Consider the following 19,911-nt stretch of genomic DNA (forward strand, 5'->3'; position numbering starts at 1 on the left):
CCCACTGCTCCCGTGCACATTGGTTGTGCCTTTTTTTTTCGGGGGGGGGGGGTCAGGAGCAAGCTTCCTGGAATTTTTTTAAATTTTAGAATTAAAAATCATACATTCTCATTAATTTTAGAATATTCTTTTACTTCAGAATGCAGCAGCTGTAATGGCTGCTGGCTGGGGGAATTCTGGCTGTTACCCAAAAACAGCAACTAACAGGCCTCCAGGCCCAAGAATGGTCTCCAGTATCTATAAAGGTATTTTTTCAGGCTCCATCTTCCTGTCACTTGCCCCTTTGATCTGAGAGTCTGGATGCAGGGCCTGAGGCCCACTTTTACTGCCTGCCTTTCAAAATGGGTGCCTGACTAGCATTGTGGGAGGAAAATGACATTGGAAGACTGGTTATGCCTCCTCTGGTGAGTGGGTATAGAAGACCTCTGTTGTAGCCTGACCTGCTTGGCATCCCTCTGCTGGTTTTCCTTTCCCTCTTCTACAATGCTCACATATATGGGCACTAATGGAGCAGGAGGAAAAGAAGAAGCAGCATAGCAATTACCAAAGAGGCTCATGGGAACATAAGGGCAGCAAAAAGAACTAAAATTGGTGCAGAAATAACCTCAAAACTGTTCGTTTCATTTGCTTACTTTCCCTTGAATTTCACTTGCAGCTGGTCACTAGCGACCCTGAAGGCCTATTATATACGGCCATGATTTGAAACTGGTGCTGTTGTACAAAATGGTCAGAAAAAGATGTGGGATTTGTTATGACTTCCCTCCCAGGCCATTTGAATATTGCTATGAAGCTTTCTGTTTCATGCAGGATCTTCCTGCGTCCACCTCAGTCGCAAATAGGGTGGAGACCCAGCATTACGTGTGAAGAAAGGTAAGATACCAGAGGGCTGTAGAAACACATCCCAATACAAAACATTGCTGTCAGAAAAGGAGCAGAGAAAATTGGGGTTGAGGGAAAACTTATACAAACAACCTCCAAATTGCCCTAAGTTCATGATTAAGTTAGCAATAGGTTGGTAGGCTGAACACATCAAATTATTAACCTGTGAATTGAAAATAAGTGACTGCAGAATTCAACTGTTTGTTCAAAGTAACTCAAGGAAATAATTCACTCTCTGATAAAATATACTCTGTATTTATGTTTAGTTGAACACAATGATTCCGATAAAATTGAAAGGAAACACATTTTGTTGATGCAGTCTGTGGACGTCATGTATTTCTACATGAAGTGTGAATGCAGTGAAATGAGTAACAAGCTTTTGATTTAGCTGCTGAAGGATGTAGTAGGTCATTGTGCAAAGAGCATTATTCAACACCATCTTTACTGTACTCATTGTTTCTTTCTGTCAATGTTGTTGCAGTAAGGAGACTGGAATTCAACAATATGGGCCATCGATGCAACTTGTGGCCTTACATAAGAACATAAGAAATAGGAGCAGGAGTAGGCCATACGGCCCCTCGGGCCTGCTCCACCATTCAATAGGATCATGGCTGATCCGAATCTAGACTCACGTCCACTTCCCTGCCCTCTCCCCGTAACCCCTAATTCCCTTATCTGCTAGGAAACTGTCTATCTCCATTTTAAATTTATTTAATGTTACAGCTTCCGCAGCTCTCTGGGGTAGCAAATTCCATAGATTTACTACCCTCTGAGTGAAGAAGTTTCTCCTCATCTCAGTTTTGAAAGGGCAGCCCCTTATTCTTAGATTATGCCCCCTAGTTCTAGTCTCACCCATCAGTGGAAACATCCTCACCGCATCCACCCGATCAAGCCCCCTCACAATCTTATATGTTTCGATAAGATCGCCTCTCATTCTTCTGAACTCCAATGAGTAGAGGCCCAACCTACTCAACCTTTCCTCATACGTCAACCCCCTCATCTCCGGAATCAATCGAGTGAACCTTCTCTGAACCGCCTCGAGAGCAAGTATATCTTTTCTTAAATATGGAAACCAAAACTGCACGCAGTATTCCAGGTGTGGCCTCACCAATACCCTGTATAACTGCAGCAAGACTTCCCTGTTTTTATACTCCATCCCCCTCGCAATAAAAGCCAACATTCCATTGGCCTTCCTGATCACCTGCTGCACCTGCATACTAACTTTTTGTGTTTCATGCACCAGGACCCCCAGATCCCTTTGTACTGTAGCACTTTGCAGTTTCTCTCCATTTAGGTAATAACTTGCTCTTTGATTTTTTCTGCCAAAGTGCATAACCTCACACTTTCCAACATTATATTGCATCTGCCAAATCTCTGCCCACTCACTTAGCCTGTCTATGTCCTTTTGCAGGTTTTTTATGTCCTCCTCACTCACTGCTTTCCCTCCCATCTTTGTATCGTCGACAAACTTGGATATGTTGCACTCGGTCCCTTCCTCCAAATCGTTAATATAGATTGTAAAGAATTGGGGTCCCAGCACTGACCCCTGCGGAACACCACTAGTTACTGATTGCCAGCCCGAGAATGAACCATTTATCCCAACTCTTTGTTTTCTGTTAGCTAGCCAATCTTCCACCCATGCCAGTATATTACCCCTAATCCCGTGATTTCTTATCTTGATCAGTAATCTTTTGCGTGGAACCTTGTCAAATGCCTTTTGGAAGTCCAAATACACTACATCCACTGGTTCCCCTTTATCCACCCTGTATGTTACATCCTCAAAGAATTCGAGCAAATTTGTCAAACATGACTTCCCCTTCATAAAACCATGCTGACTCTGTCCTATTAAATTATGTTTATCCAAATGCTCTGTTACTGTTTCCTTAATAATGGACTCCAACATTTTGCCAACCACAGATGTTAGGCTAACTGGTCTATAGTTTCCAGCTTTTTGTCTACTTCCCTTCTTAAATAAGGGTGTTACATTAGCAGTTTTCCAATCTGCTGGGACCTTTCCTGAGTCCAGGGAGTTCTGGAAAATAATCACCAATCCCTACCGCCACTTCTCTCAAGACCCTAGGATGTAGGCCATCAGGTCCGGGGGATTTATCCGCCTTAAGTCCCATTATTTTACTGAGTACCATCTCCTTAGTGATTTTAATCGTGTTTAGCTCCTCCCCCCCCCCCCCCCCCCCCATTGCCCCCTGTTTGTCCAGTGTTGGGATATTTTTAGTGTCCTCTACTGTAAAGACTGATACAAAATATTTGTTCAGCGTCTTTGCCATCTCCATGTTCCCCACCACTAGTTTCCCGGTCCCATCCTCTAAGGGACCAACGTTCACTTTAGCCACCCTTTTTCTTTTTAGATAGCTGTAGAAACTCTTGCTATCTGTTTTTATATTTTTTGCTCGTTTACTTTCATAATCTATCTTCCCTTTCTTAATTAATCTTTTAGTTATTGTTTGCTGGCTTTTAAATGCTTCCCAATCTTCTATCCTCCCACTAGATTTGGCTACTTTATATGCCCTTGTTTTCAGTCGGATACTATCCTTTATTACTTTACTAAGCCACGGATGGCTGTCTTTTCTTTTATTCCCCTTTTTCCTCAGTGGAATATATTTATCTTGAAAGATGTGAAATATCTCCTTGAATGTAGACCACTGCTCTTGTATTGTCTTACACTTTAATCTGTTTTCCCAGTCCACTTTAGTCAATTCTACTCTCATACCTTCATAGTCTCCTTTATTTAAGCTCAGTACGCTGGTTTGAGATCCAACTCTCTCATCCTCAAACTGAATTTGGAATTCAACCATATTATGGTCACTCATTCCAAGGGGATCCTTTACTAGGACATTTTTTATTAATCCTGTCTCATTACACAGGACCAGATCTAAGATTGCATGCCCCCTGGTTGGTTCAGTTACATACTGCTCAAGGATCCCGTCCCTAATACACTCTATGAACTCTTCCTCAAGGCTGCCATGCCCAATTTGATTAGTCCAGTTAATATGAAAGTTAAAATCCCCCATGATTATAGCTGTTCCCTTATTACAAGCCCCAACTATTTCCTGATTTATACTCCGACCAACAGAGTTGCAACTGTTAGGAGGCCTATAGACTATGCCCACTAGTGACTTTTTCCCCTTATTATTCCTTATCTCCACCCAAACTATTTCACTATCCTGATCCTTTGACCCAATATCATTTCTGACTATTGCAGTGATTCCATCCTTGATTAACATAGCAACCCCACCTCCCTTTCCTTCCTGTCTGTCCTTCCTAATTGTCAAATACCCTTGTATGCTTAGTTCCCAGTCATGATTATCTTGTAGCCATGTTTCCGTAATGGCCACCAGATCATACCCATGTGTAGTTATTTGTACCGTCAACTCGTCAATTTTGTTACGAATGCTGCGTGCATTCAGATAAAGAACTTTGAAATATGTTTTCTGACAATTTATTCCTGCTTTTACCCCTTTTACTACTTTACCTTTATCATTATACATTCTGTCCCTTCCTGACATGCTCTGGTTTTTAATTCCCCCACTGCTACCTTGCTCTATTGCCTTCTCCGCTGTCATTTTTATTTTTCGCTCTCTTAAAACCTCCCCCCCACTAATTAGTTTAAAGCCCTCTCTACAGCCCTAGTTATTCGATTCACCAGGACTCTAGTCCCAGCACTGGCCAAGTGAAGTCTGTCCCAACGGAACAGCTCTCTCCTGTCCCAGTACTGATGCCAGTGTCCCAGGAAGCAAAACCCATTTCTCCCACACCAGTCTTTGAGCCACGCATTTAACTCTCTAATTTTATTTACCCTAGCCAAATTTGCACGTGGCTCAGGTAGTAATCCAGAGATTATTACCCTTGTGGTTCTGCTTTTTAATTTGGCCCCTAGCTGCTCAAACTCCCTCAGCAGAACCTCCTTCCTTGTCCTATCTATATCATTGGTACCAACATGGACCACGACAACTGGATCCTCCCCCTCCCACTCCAAGTTTCTCTCCAGCCCAGAGGAGATGTCCTTAACCCTGGCACCGGGCAGGCAACACAGCCTTCGGGACTCTCGCTCTCGGCTGCAAAGAACTCTATCTATCCCCCTAACGATACTATCCCCTACCACTACAACATTTCTTTTATCTCCCCCCACTTGAATGGTCCCCCGCTCCACGGTGCTGTGGCCGGGTTGCTCATCCTCCCCGCAGTCCCCGTTCCCATCCTCACAGGGAGTAAGAGCCTCAAACCTGTTGGACAAGAGCAAGGGCTGCAGCTCCTCCAACACTACCTCCTGGATCCCCGTACCTGCCTCACTTCTAGTAACGCCATCCTGACCCTGGCCACGGACTACATCTGAATTAATTAATCTAATTGGCGTGACTACCTCCTGATACACAGAGTCCAGTTAACTCTCCCCCTCCCTGATGTGTCTCAGTGTTTGAAGCTCGGACTCCAACTCTTCAACACGGAGCCGGAATTCCTCGAGCAGCCAACACTTACTGCAAATGTGATCACCGTGAGCATCAATGGTGTCCACCAGCTCCCACATATTGCAGCAGCAACACATCACCTGATCTCCCATTCTATGTAATTAATTGAATTTATTAATATTATTCTTAAATACCCTCTGCCCCGATTCTAGATGATGAATATCGCACCTTAGAAACTATAAACCACAGAGTTTAAGCTTAAAAAAGAGAGAAATACTCACCAACCAATCACTTACCCGCTTTCTGGTGACGTCACACTTGGATTACTTTTTACCTCTCTCCTTCCCTCTGAGGTCCGAGACTGGAGATTGGTACATCTTACCTGGGTCTCGGGAGCCTTTATACAGCCGCTCAGCCCGCGATTCCCGCCGATTCTCGCACTGAGGCCTTACCTGGGTCTCTGGAGCCTTTATACAGCCGCTCAGCCCGCGATTCCCGCCAATTCTCACACTGAGGCCTTACCTGGGTCTCTGGAGCCTTTATACAGCCGCTCAGCCCGCGATTCCCGCCAATTCTCGCACTGAGGCCTTACCTGGGTCTCTGGAGCCTTTATACAGCCGCTCAGCCCGCGATTCCCGCCAATTCTCGCACTGAGGCCTTACCTGGGTCTCGGGAGCCTTTATACAGCCGCTCAGCCCGCGATTCCCACCGATTCTCGCACTGAGGCCTTACCTGGGTCTCGGGAGCCTTTATACAGCCGCTCAGCCCGCGATTCCCGCTGATTCTCGCACTGAGGCCTTACCTGGGTCTCGGGAGCCTTTATACAGCCGCTCAGCCCGCGATTCCCGCTGATTCTCGCACTGAGGCCTTACCTGGGTCTCGGGAGCCTTTATACAGCCGCTCAGCCCACGATTCCTGCTGATTCTCGCACTGAGGCCTTACCTGGGTCTCGGGAGCCTTCATACAGCCGCTCAGCCCGCGATTCCCGCACTGAGACCTTACCTGGGTCTCGGGAGCCTTTATACAGCCGCTTAGCCCGCCGATTCTTGCACTGAGGCCTTACCTGGGTCTCTGGAGCCTTTATACAGCCGTTCAGCCCGCGATTCCTGCCGATTCTCGCACTGAGGCATTTGCGACTGATCAAACCTATTCCAAACTGAATCAGGCTGTAAAGAAAGACTTGCATTTATATAGAGCCTTTCATGACCACCGGACGTCCCAAAGCGCTTTACAGCTAATGAAGTACTATTTGAAGTGGAGTCACTGTTGTAATGTGGGAAATGCGGCAGCCAGTTTGCGCACAGCAAGCTCCCACAAACAGCAATGTGATAATGACCAGATAATCTGTTTTTGTTGAGCTGGTTGAGGGATAAATATTGGCCAGGACACCAGGGATAACTCCCCTGCTCTTCTTCGAAATAGTGCCATGGGATCTTTTACGTCCACCTGAGAGAGCAGATGGAGCCTCGGTTTAACGTCTCATCCAAAAGACGAACCTCCGACAGTGCAGCACTCCCTCAACACTGCATTGTAGTGTCAGCCTAGCTTAATGTGCTGAAGTCCCTGGAGTGGGACTGTGAACCCATAACCTTCTGACTCAGAGGTGAGCGTGCTACCAACTGAGCCACAGCTGACACTGTAATAAGACATGGTTGGGGAGAACATGCTATTCTGTTTCCAAGCTACCATGACTTCAACAAACTAGGCCTCTATCTACACATTTGCTACAGGGATCTATAAGGAGTCAATGGGTCAGATTGTGCTGTGGGTGCCATTCGTTCGACTTGCCCTTAACAAGAGACTTTCTATGGGGTTTTGCACTGCATGAATGAATCAGTGAGGATGCTGAGAAATGTGCACTTCACTCAGAGCCCCTGGCCCAGCAGGGAACCATACATCTCATTGCGAGGAAGCAATTGTCAACAGCAGTGATTTCTTTATAGCTGTTTGTTTTTACAAATACTTGGACAAAAGTCCTTTGGTTGAGAGATGGAACTTGCACAAGGAATGGATACAATGGGGGAAATATTCAGTATCGTCCCATTTGGGCGCCATTATCGGCCATGTGCAAAGTTTAGCGCCTGGCGCTAATTTTCACCTCCGACAGCAAACTTGGCTTTTATCGCCCCTGGAGGTGATTGGAGCGCTAAATCAGGCGCTTCACACCTGTCTTAAGGCGCAAATGCCGAGGAACGAGGCGCTACCTCAGACCGCGGGTGAAGCAAGGAAGAGCAAATCAAAATGAACCTGCAAAGTGCTGCTCAGTACCCAAAACTCATTCACACAGAGTTCAATCTCTCCAGAAGTCTCTCTCTCTCTCTCTCTCAGAATGCGTGGTGCAAAAATGTCACCAACAAAAAAAGGCAGGAAGCAGTCGCCTTTAAATAGCGCTCCCCCAGTCCCTTTCTGACTGCAAAACGCTCCCCTCAACCTGTCGTTGCTAGCGGCAGGCGGTAAGGCAGGGGGCGCCACTCAATATCCAGTCCGGGGCGCTACCGGGGCATTGTGCACTCGACTGATGCCACGATCTGCCGGTGCAGGAGGTCGTGGCGGTAGTGTTTAACGCCGCCGCAAAATGTCTAGTTAATTTCGCGAGCGGCGCAAACATCGCCGCGCCCGGGCACTAGTTGCTTTGTGCCCCATTAGCGCCCTCTTAAGGCGCTAACAGGAGGCGCAAGCAACTGTATTTTTCCCCCAATGTATCCAGTGAGGGCAGCTACATTCCACTCACCAAACCTCTCACAAAGTCTTTATTTAATTCAAAAAAAATATCCCCATCGGCGCGGCAGAGGTTGCTGACTGGACTTTTACCTGGCCGCTGTTCAGGGGTCGTTCCTCGGATGGGGGGTCGCTGCTGTCCGGCCGCAACTCACTCTCGGTCGCCATCTCACCTTATGAGAGAAAGCCGGGGAGATGGAGCAGAGAGAGACAGAGGGGGCAGAGTGAGCACCAGCAAAATAACCCCCCCGCCAGTCCATTAAACAGCCAGCCCAGAGAGACTTGCACAAGACAACCCAGAGAATGTGGGGCTGCTGGCAAAATTGTCAGCCAAACAGCTAAACAGTGCAGCGCCCTCTTCAGGGCATCTGGGATCTGTGTGAACAGGGCAATCAACTGTGTATCTCCATAACCAATCAGATTGAAGAATCGCTAATGAGCAGCACAGAGTCTGAACCAGGAAGTGTCAGTTAGAATAATGAATTCAGTGAAATCAGGTACAGAAAGTGAAATAAAGAGAGGGAAAGAAAGATTAGATTAAGAGAGATAAAAGAGACAGAAAGAAAAAGTTTTAAAAAGTTATTTTTTAAAAATCTCCAACAATAACTAAAAGTTGAAGGAATAAGACTCCACACTTGTAATACTTAATTTTCAGTGCCAGAGAGGTTTTTTGACAATAATTAAGACTTACCATGCCATTAAAAGGGTACTTAGACTAGAATGGACAAGCCCTAACTTTCCTTTGCTGAGTTTAGTCTGTATCTATGACGTTAGTACAGGAACTTCAATACATTTGAATGGGGAGCTAGACGGCAAGATGCCTTTCTACAGATAGTGCCACTGAATCTGTTATATCCATCTAAGCAGGCAAATATGGCCTCAGTTTAACATCTTATGTGAAAATTGGCACCTCTAACAATTCAGTACTCCCTCAGTATTATACAGAACTGTCAGGTTAGATTATGTGCTCAAATCCTGGAGTGGGGCTTGTACCTACAGCCTTTTGACTCACAAACAAGAGTGCTATCAACTGAGCCAAGCTGACACTTTTAGCGCCTGTTGGAATTTGTAGTTATGGAGTCTGCTCCATGACAGGAAGACACAAGGGTGCGGACTGTGGTCTCTGTGACAGTTAAACACACCACGTGAAACACTGAGCAGCCCTTGAAGGTAGAAAGAAGCCAGAAGAGTTCCACAATGACTTCAGTAGTAGCTAAAATTGTGAACTTCATCAAAGCACGTTCAATTAAACTCACAGCTCTTTGCCGTGTTACACGAAGAGTTAGGGACAAAGTACCAGTGGTTGTTGTTGCAGAGTGAAGCCCATTTGGCTGTTCAAAGGGGAAGTTCTCACATGCTTCTATGAGGAAGTCTACATCTTTCTTGCAGACAGCAACTAATCTCTTGTTCAAGAGTCAAGCTTGTACAGAGCTGAACAATCCCTAAATTAGACACACAAAGCTTTTACACATTTAAATTATATAAAGCCAGCTGCTCTTTGGTTCTAACTGCAGATTACAAATCATGAGCAATTTGATGTTTCATCTACAGGACATATTTCTGGGATTCTAAGTATCAACACCTCTATCCAGGATGAGCATAAAATAAGCTGGGACTAGTCCACATATTATTACATATAGAATCATAGAAATTTACAGCTCAGAAGGAGGCCATTCAGCCCATCGTGTCTGTGCCGGCCGAAGAAGAGCTATCCAGCCTAATCCCACTTTCCAGCTCTTGGTCCGTAGCCTTGTAGGTTACAGCACTTCAAGTGCATATCCAAGTACTTTTTAAATGCGATGAGGGTTTATACCTCTACCACCCTTTCAGGCAGTGAGTTCCAGACACTCTGGGGGGGAAAAAGTTCCCCTCAACTCCCCTCTAATCCTTCTACCAATTACTTTAAATCTATGCCCCCTGGTTATTGACCTCTCTGCTAAAGGAAATAGGTCCTTCCTATCCATTCTAACTAGGCCCCTCATAATTTTATACACCTCAATAAGGTCTCCCCTCAGCCTCCTTTGTTCCAAAGAAAACAACCCCAGCCTATCCAATCTTTCCTCCTAGCTAAAATTCCCCAGTCCTGGCAAGATCCTCGTAAATCTCCTCTGTACCGTCTCTAGTGCAATCACATCCTTCCTGTAATGTGGTGACCAGAACTGTACACAATATTCTAGCTGCAGCCTAACTAGTGTTTTACACCATTCAAGCACAACCTCTCTGCTCTTATATGCTATGCCTCGGCTAATAAAGGAAATTATCCCGTATGCCTTCTTAACCACATTATTTCCCTGCCCTTCTACCTTCAGGGATCAGTGGACATGCACTCCAAGGTCCCTCTGTTCCTCTACACTTCTCAGTATCGTACCATTTATTGTGTATTCCCTTGCCTTGTTAGCCCTCCGCAAATGCATTACCTCACACTTCTCCAGATTGAATTCCATTTGCCACATTTCTGCCCATCTGACCAGTCCACTGATATCTTCCTGCAGTCTACAGCTTTCTTCCTCACTATCAACCACACGGCCAATTTTTGTATCATTTGCAAACTTCTTAATCATGCCCCCTACACTTATGTCTAAATCATTGATCTATACCATAAAAAGCAAGTGACCCAGTACTGAGCCCTGCGGAACCCCACTGGAAACAACATTCCAGTCACAGAAACACTCGTGGACCATTACCCTTTGCTTCCTGCCACTGAGCCAATTTTGGATCCAACTTTCCACTTTCCCTTGCATTCCATGGGCTTTTACTTTTCTGACCAGTCTGCCATGTGGGACCTTGTCAAAAGCCTTGCTAAAATCCTTGTAGTCTACATCAAACGCGCTATCCTCATCGACCCTCCTTAAAAAATTCAATCAAGTTAGTCAGACACAACCTTCCCTTAACAAATCCATGCTGACTGTCCTTGATTAATCTGTGTCTTTCTAAATGACGATTAATACAGTCCCTCAGACTTTTTTCCAATAATTTGCCCATCACCGAGGTTAGGCTGACTGGCCTATAATTACATGGTCTTTCCCTTTCTCCCTTTTTAAACTACGGTACAATGTTCGCAGTCCTCCAGTCTAGCACCACGCCTGTAGCTAGACAGGATTGGAAAATGATGATCAGAGCCTCTGCTATTTCCTCCCTTGCTTCTCGTAACAGCCTGGGATATATTTCATCCGGGCCTGGCGATTTATCTATTTTCAAAAATGCTCAAACCTTAATATTTCCTCTCTCACTGTGTTTATCTCATGTAATATTTCACACTCCTCCTTAATCGTCCCTCTCTATTGTGAAGTCAGACACAAGGGACTAGAATTCGGGTTGCTTTGTGCCTCTTGTTAGCGCCCCGGGGGGGCGCGAACAGGGCACAAATACCCTAGCACCCGGGCACGACACCGCTAACGCCTCCTGCAAAATTCAGCGGGAGGTTAGCGGCAGCGGTAGCTGGTAGCACCCCGCTCTGCTGCACCGGCGATGATGATGTCATCAACGTGTGCAGCGCCCCGGCTGCAAACTTCCCTTGCGTCCCCTGACCTATCGTATGTGCAACAGGATCATGGGGCGGATTTGCAGCGGCGGTAGCGGGCGGCGGCGCAATTGAAAGGGCAGGTGTAGGGCGGCCATTTTAATTTTGGCCAACTGCCAGCACCTGCCCCCTTTCACATTTGTATGCGGGGTGCCGGCCGCGATCGCTCAGTTCAGCATTCTTCTTGAGGGCCGGGCTGTTTCCACAGCACCCCGCTCCCCGGTGGTCCAGCAGGGCCCCGGTGCACGCAGCACTAGGCCCCTCCCCTTTAATCAGGGGAGGAGGCCTGCAATGACACGGCACTACGTGCCGTTGCGCATGACACGGCGGCACGTAACGCCGCGACATTGAGTAATAGCGCCCCAAGAAGGAGGTGGAATGCTTCCAGTAGCGTCCACCTCCTTCTTGGGGTGCTAGTACTGAATTTACGAGGTAGGGGCGCTAACTATTTAGAAGCGCTAAAATTAGCGCCCGGGCGAGGTTAGTGCCCCAAAATGGGCACCATCCAATTTCCCCCCCAAAGTATTCATTAAGAACCAAACCCACGTCTTCCGCCTCCACACACAGGTTACCTTTTTGGTCTCTAATAGGCCTCACTCTTTCTTTAGTTATCCTCTTGCTCTTATGTATTTATAAAACATCTTTGGGTTTTCCTTGATTTTACTAGCCAATATTTTTTCATGCCCTCTCTTTGCTTTCCTAATTTCACCCCTGCACTTTCTATATTCCTCTAGGCTTCCTGCAATATTTAGCTCCCGGTATCAGATCTTGGAACAAGTACGTCAAACCTATATCCTTTCTGAGGTAATTACTACCCTTCTCCCTGGCCAGAATGGAATATTCTTCAACTTTCAGTGCCCAGTGTCAATCCTAGGTCAAATACAGCACAGATGTTTACAGGGCGGCACTCACTCTATTCTGCCCCAACGTTACTTGACCCATAACCACAAAATAGCACACTGTTGCACCAATGTGAATTGTACAACTCTACCATTAACCAACCTTGCTGTCTCTCTGAGTAAAGTTGCCAGTTAAATGGTTGATAATCTTGTGTTGTGACACTTTTCTGAACTACAAACTGTTTAGTCTAATCTCATCTGAAAGTGTTTTTACATCTGGTAAATGTTTCCCTCAACCTCCATAAAGTGACCTTCGTGCATCATTCTGCATCTTATACTTTTATGAGTGTCTTTAGGGCTTGGCTCCACCGTGCAGTACAAAGGGACATTTGTTCTCACAGTGGGGATGCGTGACCAACCTGTGTATCATTTTCTTTCATCCAATAATATGCTCATAGAGCCACATTTCCATGCATCAACAAGGGGGTCAGTTCCTCAGGCATGGTAGTGTTAATACTATGGCCAAGATTTTCAGTGTGCCGTGAGGCGGGCTTTTAGGCGTGCGGGGGGCTAAAATCCCGAATTCGGGGGTTCCGACACCATCCCGCCCAAAACCCGCCTCCACGTAAGTTTCAAAGGAGGCGGGTACCCGCCCCACACTGGGACCCGCCGACCCGAGGCGGGAAGGGATTAGTGCCAATTAACTGCCTATTAACAGGTAGTTAACAGGCAGTTTTTAGCCTAATCCCTATTTTGAAGATTGTCGTGTGGGATTCCCGACTGCTCCAAACCACGCCAGGTTAGAGCAGGCGGGCCGTCAGGTTGAAGGACTTGGAGGGGTCGCGATGTCAGTGTTCAGGTGAGTGATGGGTGCATGAGTGCAAAGGTAAGTGTGTCTGAAGTGTGTAAAGAAGTTTAAATTACCTGCATTTACTTAACAGCCTTTCTTCCTCTAGGCGTCGGGAGTCCATCACTCAGCCGGCACTGAAAGCAGAATGGCTGCGATCTGTCAAAAGTGACAGCCTGCAGCTTTCAGTGCCGGTGAGAGTTCTAACTGAGTTTGCGTAGAAGGACTCAGGTTAGAAGTCAGACTGTCAGTGTTTGACAGCTTCAAACAGCTGTGAAACACTGATATTTCATCTGTCAGCATGTCTTGACAGATGAAATTTCAGTCTGTGACGTCACCTGTTGCCGGGTGGCCCTTAATTGGCCTGCTGAGCCCGCTGGGTGGGCTCAACAAGGTCAATCAAGGGAAAATCGCGTGGATTGGCCGGACGTCAATGGAGGCGGGACTAAAACCCGAAAGTTGTAGTCCCGCCTCCTGCCCGACTGCTGAATGAAAATCCAGCCCATGTGTGCAGACAGTAAGGTTTATAATGAGGAGTGTAATCAGGGGAGGTTACAAAATTGAGTGTAGGTGGAGGGAGACTATATTATGGAGTGTAGCCAGGATGTTTATGTTTGGAGTGTAGTCAGGATGTTTATGTTTGAAGTGTAGTCGGGGTGTTTATGTTTGGGGTGTAGTCAGGGTGTTTATGTTTGGAGTGTAGTCGGGGTGTTTATGTTTGGGGTGTAGTCGGGGTGTTTGTGGTTGGGGTTTAGTCGGGGTGTTTATGTTTGGAGTGTAGTCGGGGTGTTTGTGTTTGGGGTGCAGTCGGGGTGTTTATGTTTGGAGTGTAGTCGGGGTGTTTATGTTTGGATTGTAGTCGGGGTGTTTGTGTTTGGGGTGTAGTCGAGGTGTTTGTGTTTAGAGTGTATTCGGGGCGTTTATGTTTGGAGTGTAGTCGGGGTGTTTATGTTTGGAGTGTAGTCAGGGTGTTTATGTTTGGGGTGTAGTCGGGGTGTTTATGTTTGGGGTGTAGTCGGGGTGCTTATGTTTGGGGTGTAGTCAGGGTGTTTATGTTTGGGGTGTAGTTGGGCTGTTTGTGTATGGAGTGTAGTCAGGGTGTTTATGTTTGGGGTGTAGTCGGGGTGTTTGTGTTTGGGGTGTAGTCGGGGTGTTTGTGTTTGGAGTGTAGTGGGGTGTTTATGTTTGGGGTGTAGTCGAGGTTTTTATGTTTGAGGTGTAGTCAGAGTGTTTATGTTTGGAGTGTAGTCGTGGTGTTTATGTTTGGGGTGTAGTCGTGGTGTTTATGTTTGGGGTGTAGTCGGGGTGTTTATGTTTGGGGTGTAGTTGGGCTGTTTGTGTATGGAGTGTAGTCAGGGTGTTTATGTTTGGGGTGTAGTCGGGGTGTTTGTGTTTGGGGTGTAGTCGGGGTGTTTATGTTTGGGGTGTAGTCGGGGTGTGTATGTTTGGGGTGTAGTCGGGGTGTGTATGTTTGGAGTGTAGTCGGGGTGTTTCTGTTCGGGGTGTTTGTGTTTAGTGGGTAGTCGGTGTGTGTGTGTTTGGAGTGTACTCGGGGTGTTTATGTTTGGGGTGTAGTCGGGGTTTTTGTGTTTGTGTTGCAGTCGGTGTGTGTGTGTTTGGAGTGTAGTCGGGGTGTTTATGTTTGGGGTGTAGTCGGGGTGCTAATCTTTGGAGCGTAGTCGGGGTGATTGTGTTTGGGTTGTAGTCGGGATGTTTGTGTTTGGGGTGTAGTCGGGGTGTTCTGTTTGGGGTGTAGTCGGGGTGCTTATGTTTGGAGTGTAGTCGGGGTGTTTTGTTTGGAGTGTAGTTGGGTGTTTATGTTTGGGGTTTAGTTGGGGTGTTTATATTTGGAATGTAGTCCGTGTCTTTATGTTTGGCGTGTAGTCGGGGTGTTTATGCTTCGAGTGTAGTCGGGGTGTTTGTGTTTGGGGTGTACTCGGGGTGTTTGTGTTGGGAGTGTAGTCGGGGTGATTGTGTTTGGGTTGTAGTCGGAGTGTTTGTGTTTGGAGTGTAGTGGGGTGTTTATGTTTGGGGTGTAGTCGGGGTGTTTGTGTTTGGGGTGTAGTCAAGGTTTTTATGTTTGGGGTGTAGTCGGGGTGTTTTGTTTGGAGTGTAGTTGGGTGTTTATGTTTGGGGTGTAGTCGGGGCGTTTATGCTTGGAGTGAAGTCGGGGTGTTTATGTTTGGAATGTAGTCCGTGTCTTTATGTTTGGCGTGTAGTCGGGGTGTTTATGTTTGAAGTGTAGTCGGGGTGTTTGTGTTTGGAGTATAGTCGGGGTGTTTATGTTTGTGGTGCAGTCGGTGTGTGTGTGTTTGGAGTGTAGTCGGGGTGTTTATGTTTGGGGTGTAGTCGGGGTGTTTATCTTTGGAGCGTAGTCGGGGTGATTGTGTTTGGGTTGTAGTCGGGGTGATTGTGTTTGGGGTGTACTCGGGGTGTTTGTGTTGGGAGTGTAGTCGGGGTGTTTGTATTTGGAGTGTAGTCGGGGTGTTTGTGTTTGGAGTGTAGTCGGGGTGTTTGTGTTGGGGTGTAGTCGGGGTGTTTGTGTTTCTGGTGTAGTCGGGGTGTTTATGTTTGGAGTGTAGTGGGGTGTTTATGTTTGGGGTGTAGTCGGGGTGTTTATGTTTGGAGTGTAGTCGGGGTGATTGTGTTTGGAGTGTAGTCGTGGTGATTGTGTTTGGAGTGTAGTCGGGGTGTTTATGTTTGTGGTGTAGGTGGGTGTTTATGTTTGGGGTGTAGTCGGGGCGTTTATGCTTGGAGTGTAGGCGGGGTGTTTTGTTTGGAGTGTAGTTGGGTGTTTATGTTTGGGGTGTAGTCGGGGCGTTTATGCTTGGAGTGTAGTCGGGGTGTTTATGTTTGGAATGTAGTCCGTGTCTTTATGTTTGGCGTGTAGTCGGGGTATTTATATTTGAAGTGTAGTCGGGGTGTTTGTGTTTGGAGTGTAGTCGGGGTGTTTATGTTTGTGGTGCAGTCGGTGTGTGTGTGTTTGAGGTGTAGTCGGGGTGTTTATCTTTGGAGCGTAGTCGGGGTGATTGTGTTTGGGTTGTAGTCGGGATGTTTGTGTTTGGGGTGTAGTCGGGGTGTTGTGTTTGGAGTGTAGTTGGGTGTTTATGTTTGGGGTGTAGTCGGGGTGTTTATATTTGGAATGTAGTCCGTGTCTTTATGTTTGGCGTGTAGTCGGGGTGTTTATGTTTGGAGTGTAGTTGGGGTGTTTGTGTTGGGGTGTAGTCGGGGTGATTGTGTTTGGATTGTAGTCGGGGTGTTTATGTTTGGGCTGTAGTCGGGGTGTTTGTGTTTCTGGTGTAGTCGGGGTGTTTATGTTTGGAGTGTAGTGGGGTGTTTATGTTTGGGGTGTAGTCGGGGTGTTTATGTTTGGAGTGTAGTCGGGGTGTTTGTGTTTGGAGAGTAGTCGGGGTGTTTGTGTTTGGGGTGTTGTCCGGGTGTTTGTGTTTGGAGTGTAGTCGGGGTCTTTATGTTTGGGGTGTAGTCGAGGTGTTTATGTTTGGGGTGTAGGCGGGGTGTTTATGTTTGGGGTGTAGTCGAGGTGTTTATGTTTGGAGTGTAGTCGGGGTGTTTATGTTTGGAATGTAGTCCGTGTCTTTATGTTTGGCGTGTAGTCGGGGTGATTGTGTTTGGAGTGTAGTCGTGGTGATTGTGTTTGGAGTGTAGTCGGGGTGTTTGTGTTTGGAGTGTAGTCGGGGTGTTTATGTTTGTGGTGTAGTTGGGGTGTTTATGATTGGAGTGTAGTCGGGGTGTTTATGTTTGGAGTGTAGTCGGGGTGTTTATGCTTCGAGTGTAGCCGGGGTGTTTGTGTTTGGAGTGTAGTCGGGGTGTTTGTGTTTGGGGTGTACTCGGGGTGTTTGTGTTGGGAGTGTAGTCGGGGTGATTGTGTTTGGGTTGTAGTCGGGGTGTTTGTGTTTGGAGTGTAGTCGGGGTGTTTATGTTTGGAGTGTAGTCGGGGTGTTTATGTTTGGAGGGTAGTTGGGGTGTTTGTGTTGGGGTGTAGTCGGGGTGATTGTGTTTGGATTATAGTCGGGGTGGTTATGGTTGGGTTGTAGTCGGGGTGTTTGTGTTTGGGGTGTAGTCGGGGTGTTTATGTTTGGCGTGTAGTCGGGGTGTTTGTGTTTGGGGTGTAGTCGGGGTGTTTATGTTTGCAGTGTAGTGGGGTGTTTATGTTTGGGGTATAGTCGAGGTGTTTATGTTTGGGGTGTAGGCGGGGTGTTTAGGTTTGGGGTGTAGTCGAGGTGTTTGTGTTTGGCTTGTAGTCGGGGTGTTTGTGTTTGGCGTGTAATCGAGGTGTTTGTGTTTGGAGTGTAGTCAGGGTGTTTGTGTTTGGGGTGTAGTCGGGGTGTTTGTGTTTGGGGTGTAGTCGAGTTGTTTATGTTTGGAGTGTAGTCGGTGTTTATGTTTGGAGTGTAGTCAGGGTGTTTGTGTTTGGGGTGTAGTCGGGGTGTTTGTGTTTGGGGTGTAGTCGCGGTGTTTGTGTTTGGGGTGTAGTCGGGGTGTTTGTGTTTGGAGTGTAGTCAGAGTGTTTATGTTTGGAGTGTAGTCGGGTGTTTATGTTTGGGGTGTAGTCGGGGTGTTTCTGTTTGGGGTGTTGTAATGAAATCTGTTTGTCTTGATTCTGTATTCGTTTTGCACTCATGTATATTACCCTCCCCCACGGTGTATAGTTTCACTTCCTCTTTCCCGACTAACCTGGAAGGTTCCAGGTCTTGGCTCTTGGCTCCGCCCCTGACTTCTCTTCCATAAAGATCCCAGGATCTGTATGACTCATTCCTGTGAACCAGTCGGCGTGTTGAGATGTTAGCTCTGATCTTAGTGATTAAAAGCCAACTTGTTTAAGTCTATAACTTCTAGTTTTGTGGTTATTGAAGGCCCATCAATTTTAATCACTAAAGAATACTAGGATGGATCGACTCCTAAAACCAGAGCGTCTGGACTGGGATCCACATTCTGCTGAAGCATCAAATCAATTTGGACACTGGCTCAAATGCTTCGAACTCTTCGCGGGGGCCTCATCTGCTAGCGAGGTAGATAAACTGAGTCTACTGACTACTCGCGTAAGTCATCGGATTTATTCGTTCATCCGGGACGCCACCTCTTACACGGAGGCCATCACTATCCTGAAAGCCCAGTAACAGAGGCCAGTAAACGAAGTGTACGCCAGACATCTGCTGGCTACACGCAGGCAGCGACCAGAGGAATCAATGGACGATTTCTTACAGGGCCTAAAGGACCTGGTCCGGGACTGTAACTGCAAGGCCGTGACGGCCAACGCGTACTCTGACGAATTGGTCCGCGATTCCTTCATCACGGGCCTCAAATTGAATTATATCCGGCAGAGACTGCTGGAGAAGGAGGTCCTGGACTTAAAAAAGGCAGTGGCCACTGCGCGATCGCTGGACGTGGCCCAGAGAAACTCTGACTCTTATTCTTCCGGCCATGCGGCCCTCACCGCCTCGTACGCGCCGAGGGGGCCGCCATCTTGGAATCAGCCATCTTCCCCATCCAGGTCTCAGACCAGCTCTACGTCGCCGGAGTCCCCACACAGAAGTTCACCCAGGAGTCCAACTACAGCGGCAATGTCTCAAGGCCCGAAATGCTACTTCTGCGGCCAGGCCAAGCACCCCAGACAACGATGCCCAGCGAAGGACGCTACATGCTTCAAATGTAAGAAAAAGGGGCATTATAGCAAAGTCTGCAGGGGGAATCCGATTTCCAACTCCGTCACCGCCTCGTGCGTGCTGTGCGAGCCGCCATCTTGGGATCCGCCATCTTTTCCCGACTCAACGGCCGCCCAGGGCCCAACAGTGGCTTCGATCACGGTGGATCAATCCAGGCCACACCCATTGACAAAATCCATGATGGACATACAGGTCAACGGGAATTTAACTAAATGTTTAATTGACTGTGGGAGTACCGAGAGTTTTATCCACCCTAGCCTGGTACGGCGGCACTCATTAACGGTAACCCCTACACGGAGCAGAATTGCTATGGCTGCTAAGCCCCACACTTCGGACATTTTGGGCTACTGTGTGGTAACACTGACTGTAAAAGGCACGGACTACAAGGATTTTAAACTCCTCGTGATGCCAGAACTCTGTGTTAATGTAATCTTGGGCCTGGACTTCCAGTGCCACCACGAAAGTGTCACGCTAGCATATGGCGGGTCCCAGCCGCCACTCACAGTCTGTGGCCTATCAACCTTAAAAATCAGCCCGCCCTCTTTATTCGCTAATCTCGCTCCGAACTGTAGGCCCATAGCGACCAAAAGTAGACGGTACAGTCTGGAAGACAGACACTTTATCAAGGTGGAAGTGGACAGACTCCTGCGGGAAGGCATTATTGAATGCAGTACCAGCCCGTGGCGTGCCCAAGTAGTCATAGTTAAAAATAGCGAAAAGAAGCGGATGGTAATTGACTACAGCCAGACTGTTAATATTTATACCCAGCTGGACGCCTACCCTTTACCCCGCATATCAGAAATGGTCAACCAGATTGCACAATACCGAGTCTTCTCGACTATCGACCTCAAATCCGCGTATCACCAGCTCCCCATTAGAACGGAGGACCGCCCATACACCGCCTTCGAGGCGAACGGGCGCCTCTACCATTTTCTCAGAGTGCCCTTCGGGGTAACAAATGGGGTCTCGGTCTTCCAACGTGAGATGGACCGCATGGTTG

The 19,911-nt window shown here is 47.3% G+C and overlaps 1 protein-coding gene across 1 annotated transcript in view; it reads right to left on the reverse strand.

The window, feature by feature from the left end:
- gfod1 (glucose-fructose oxidoreductase domain containing 1) overlaps nucleotides 1-19,911 on the reverse strand; it is a 152,007-nt gene that overhangs the window by 108,176 nt on the left and 23,920 nt on the right. The window lies entirely within an intron of this gene.

Source organism: Somniosus microcephalus, chromosome 5 (genome assembly GCF_052327205.1).
Source record: "Somniosus microcephalus isolate GS21.2 chromosome 5, FLI_Smic_1.0, whole genome shotgun sequence".
In the NCBI taxonomy this organism is placed as follows: domain Eukaryota; kingdom Metazoa; phylum Chordata; class Chondrichthyes; order Squaliformes; family Somniosidae; genus Somniosus; species Somniosus microcephalus.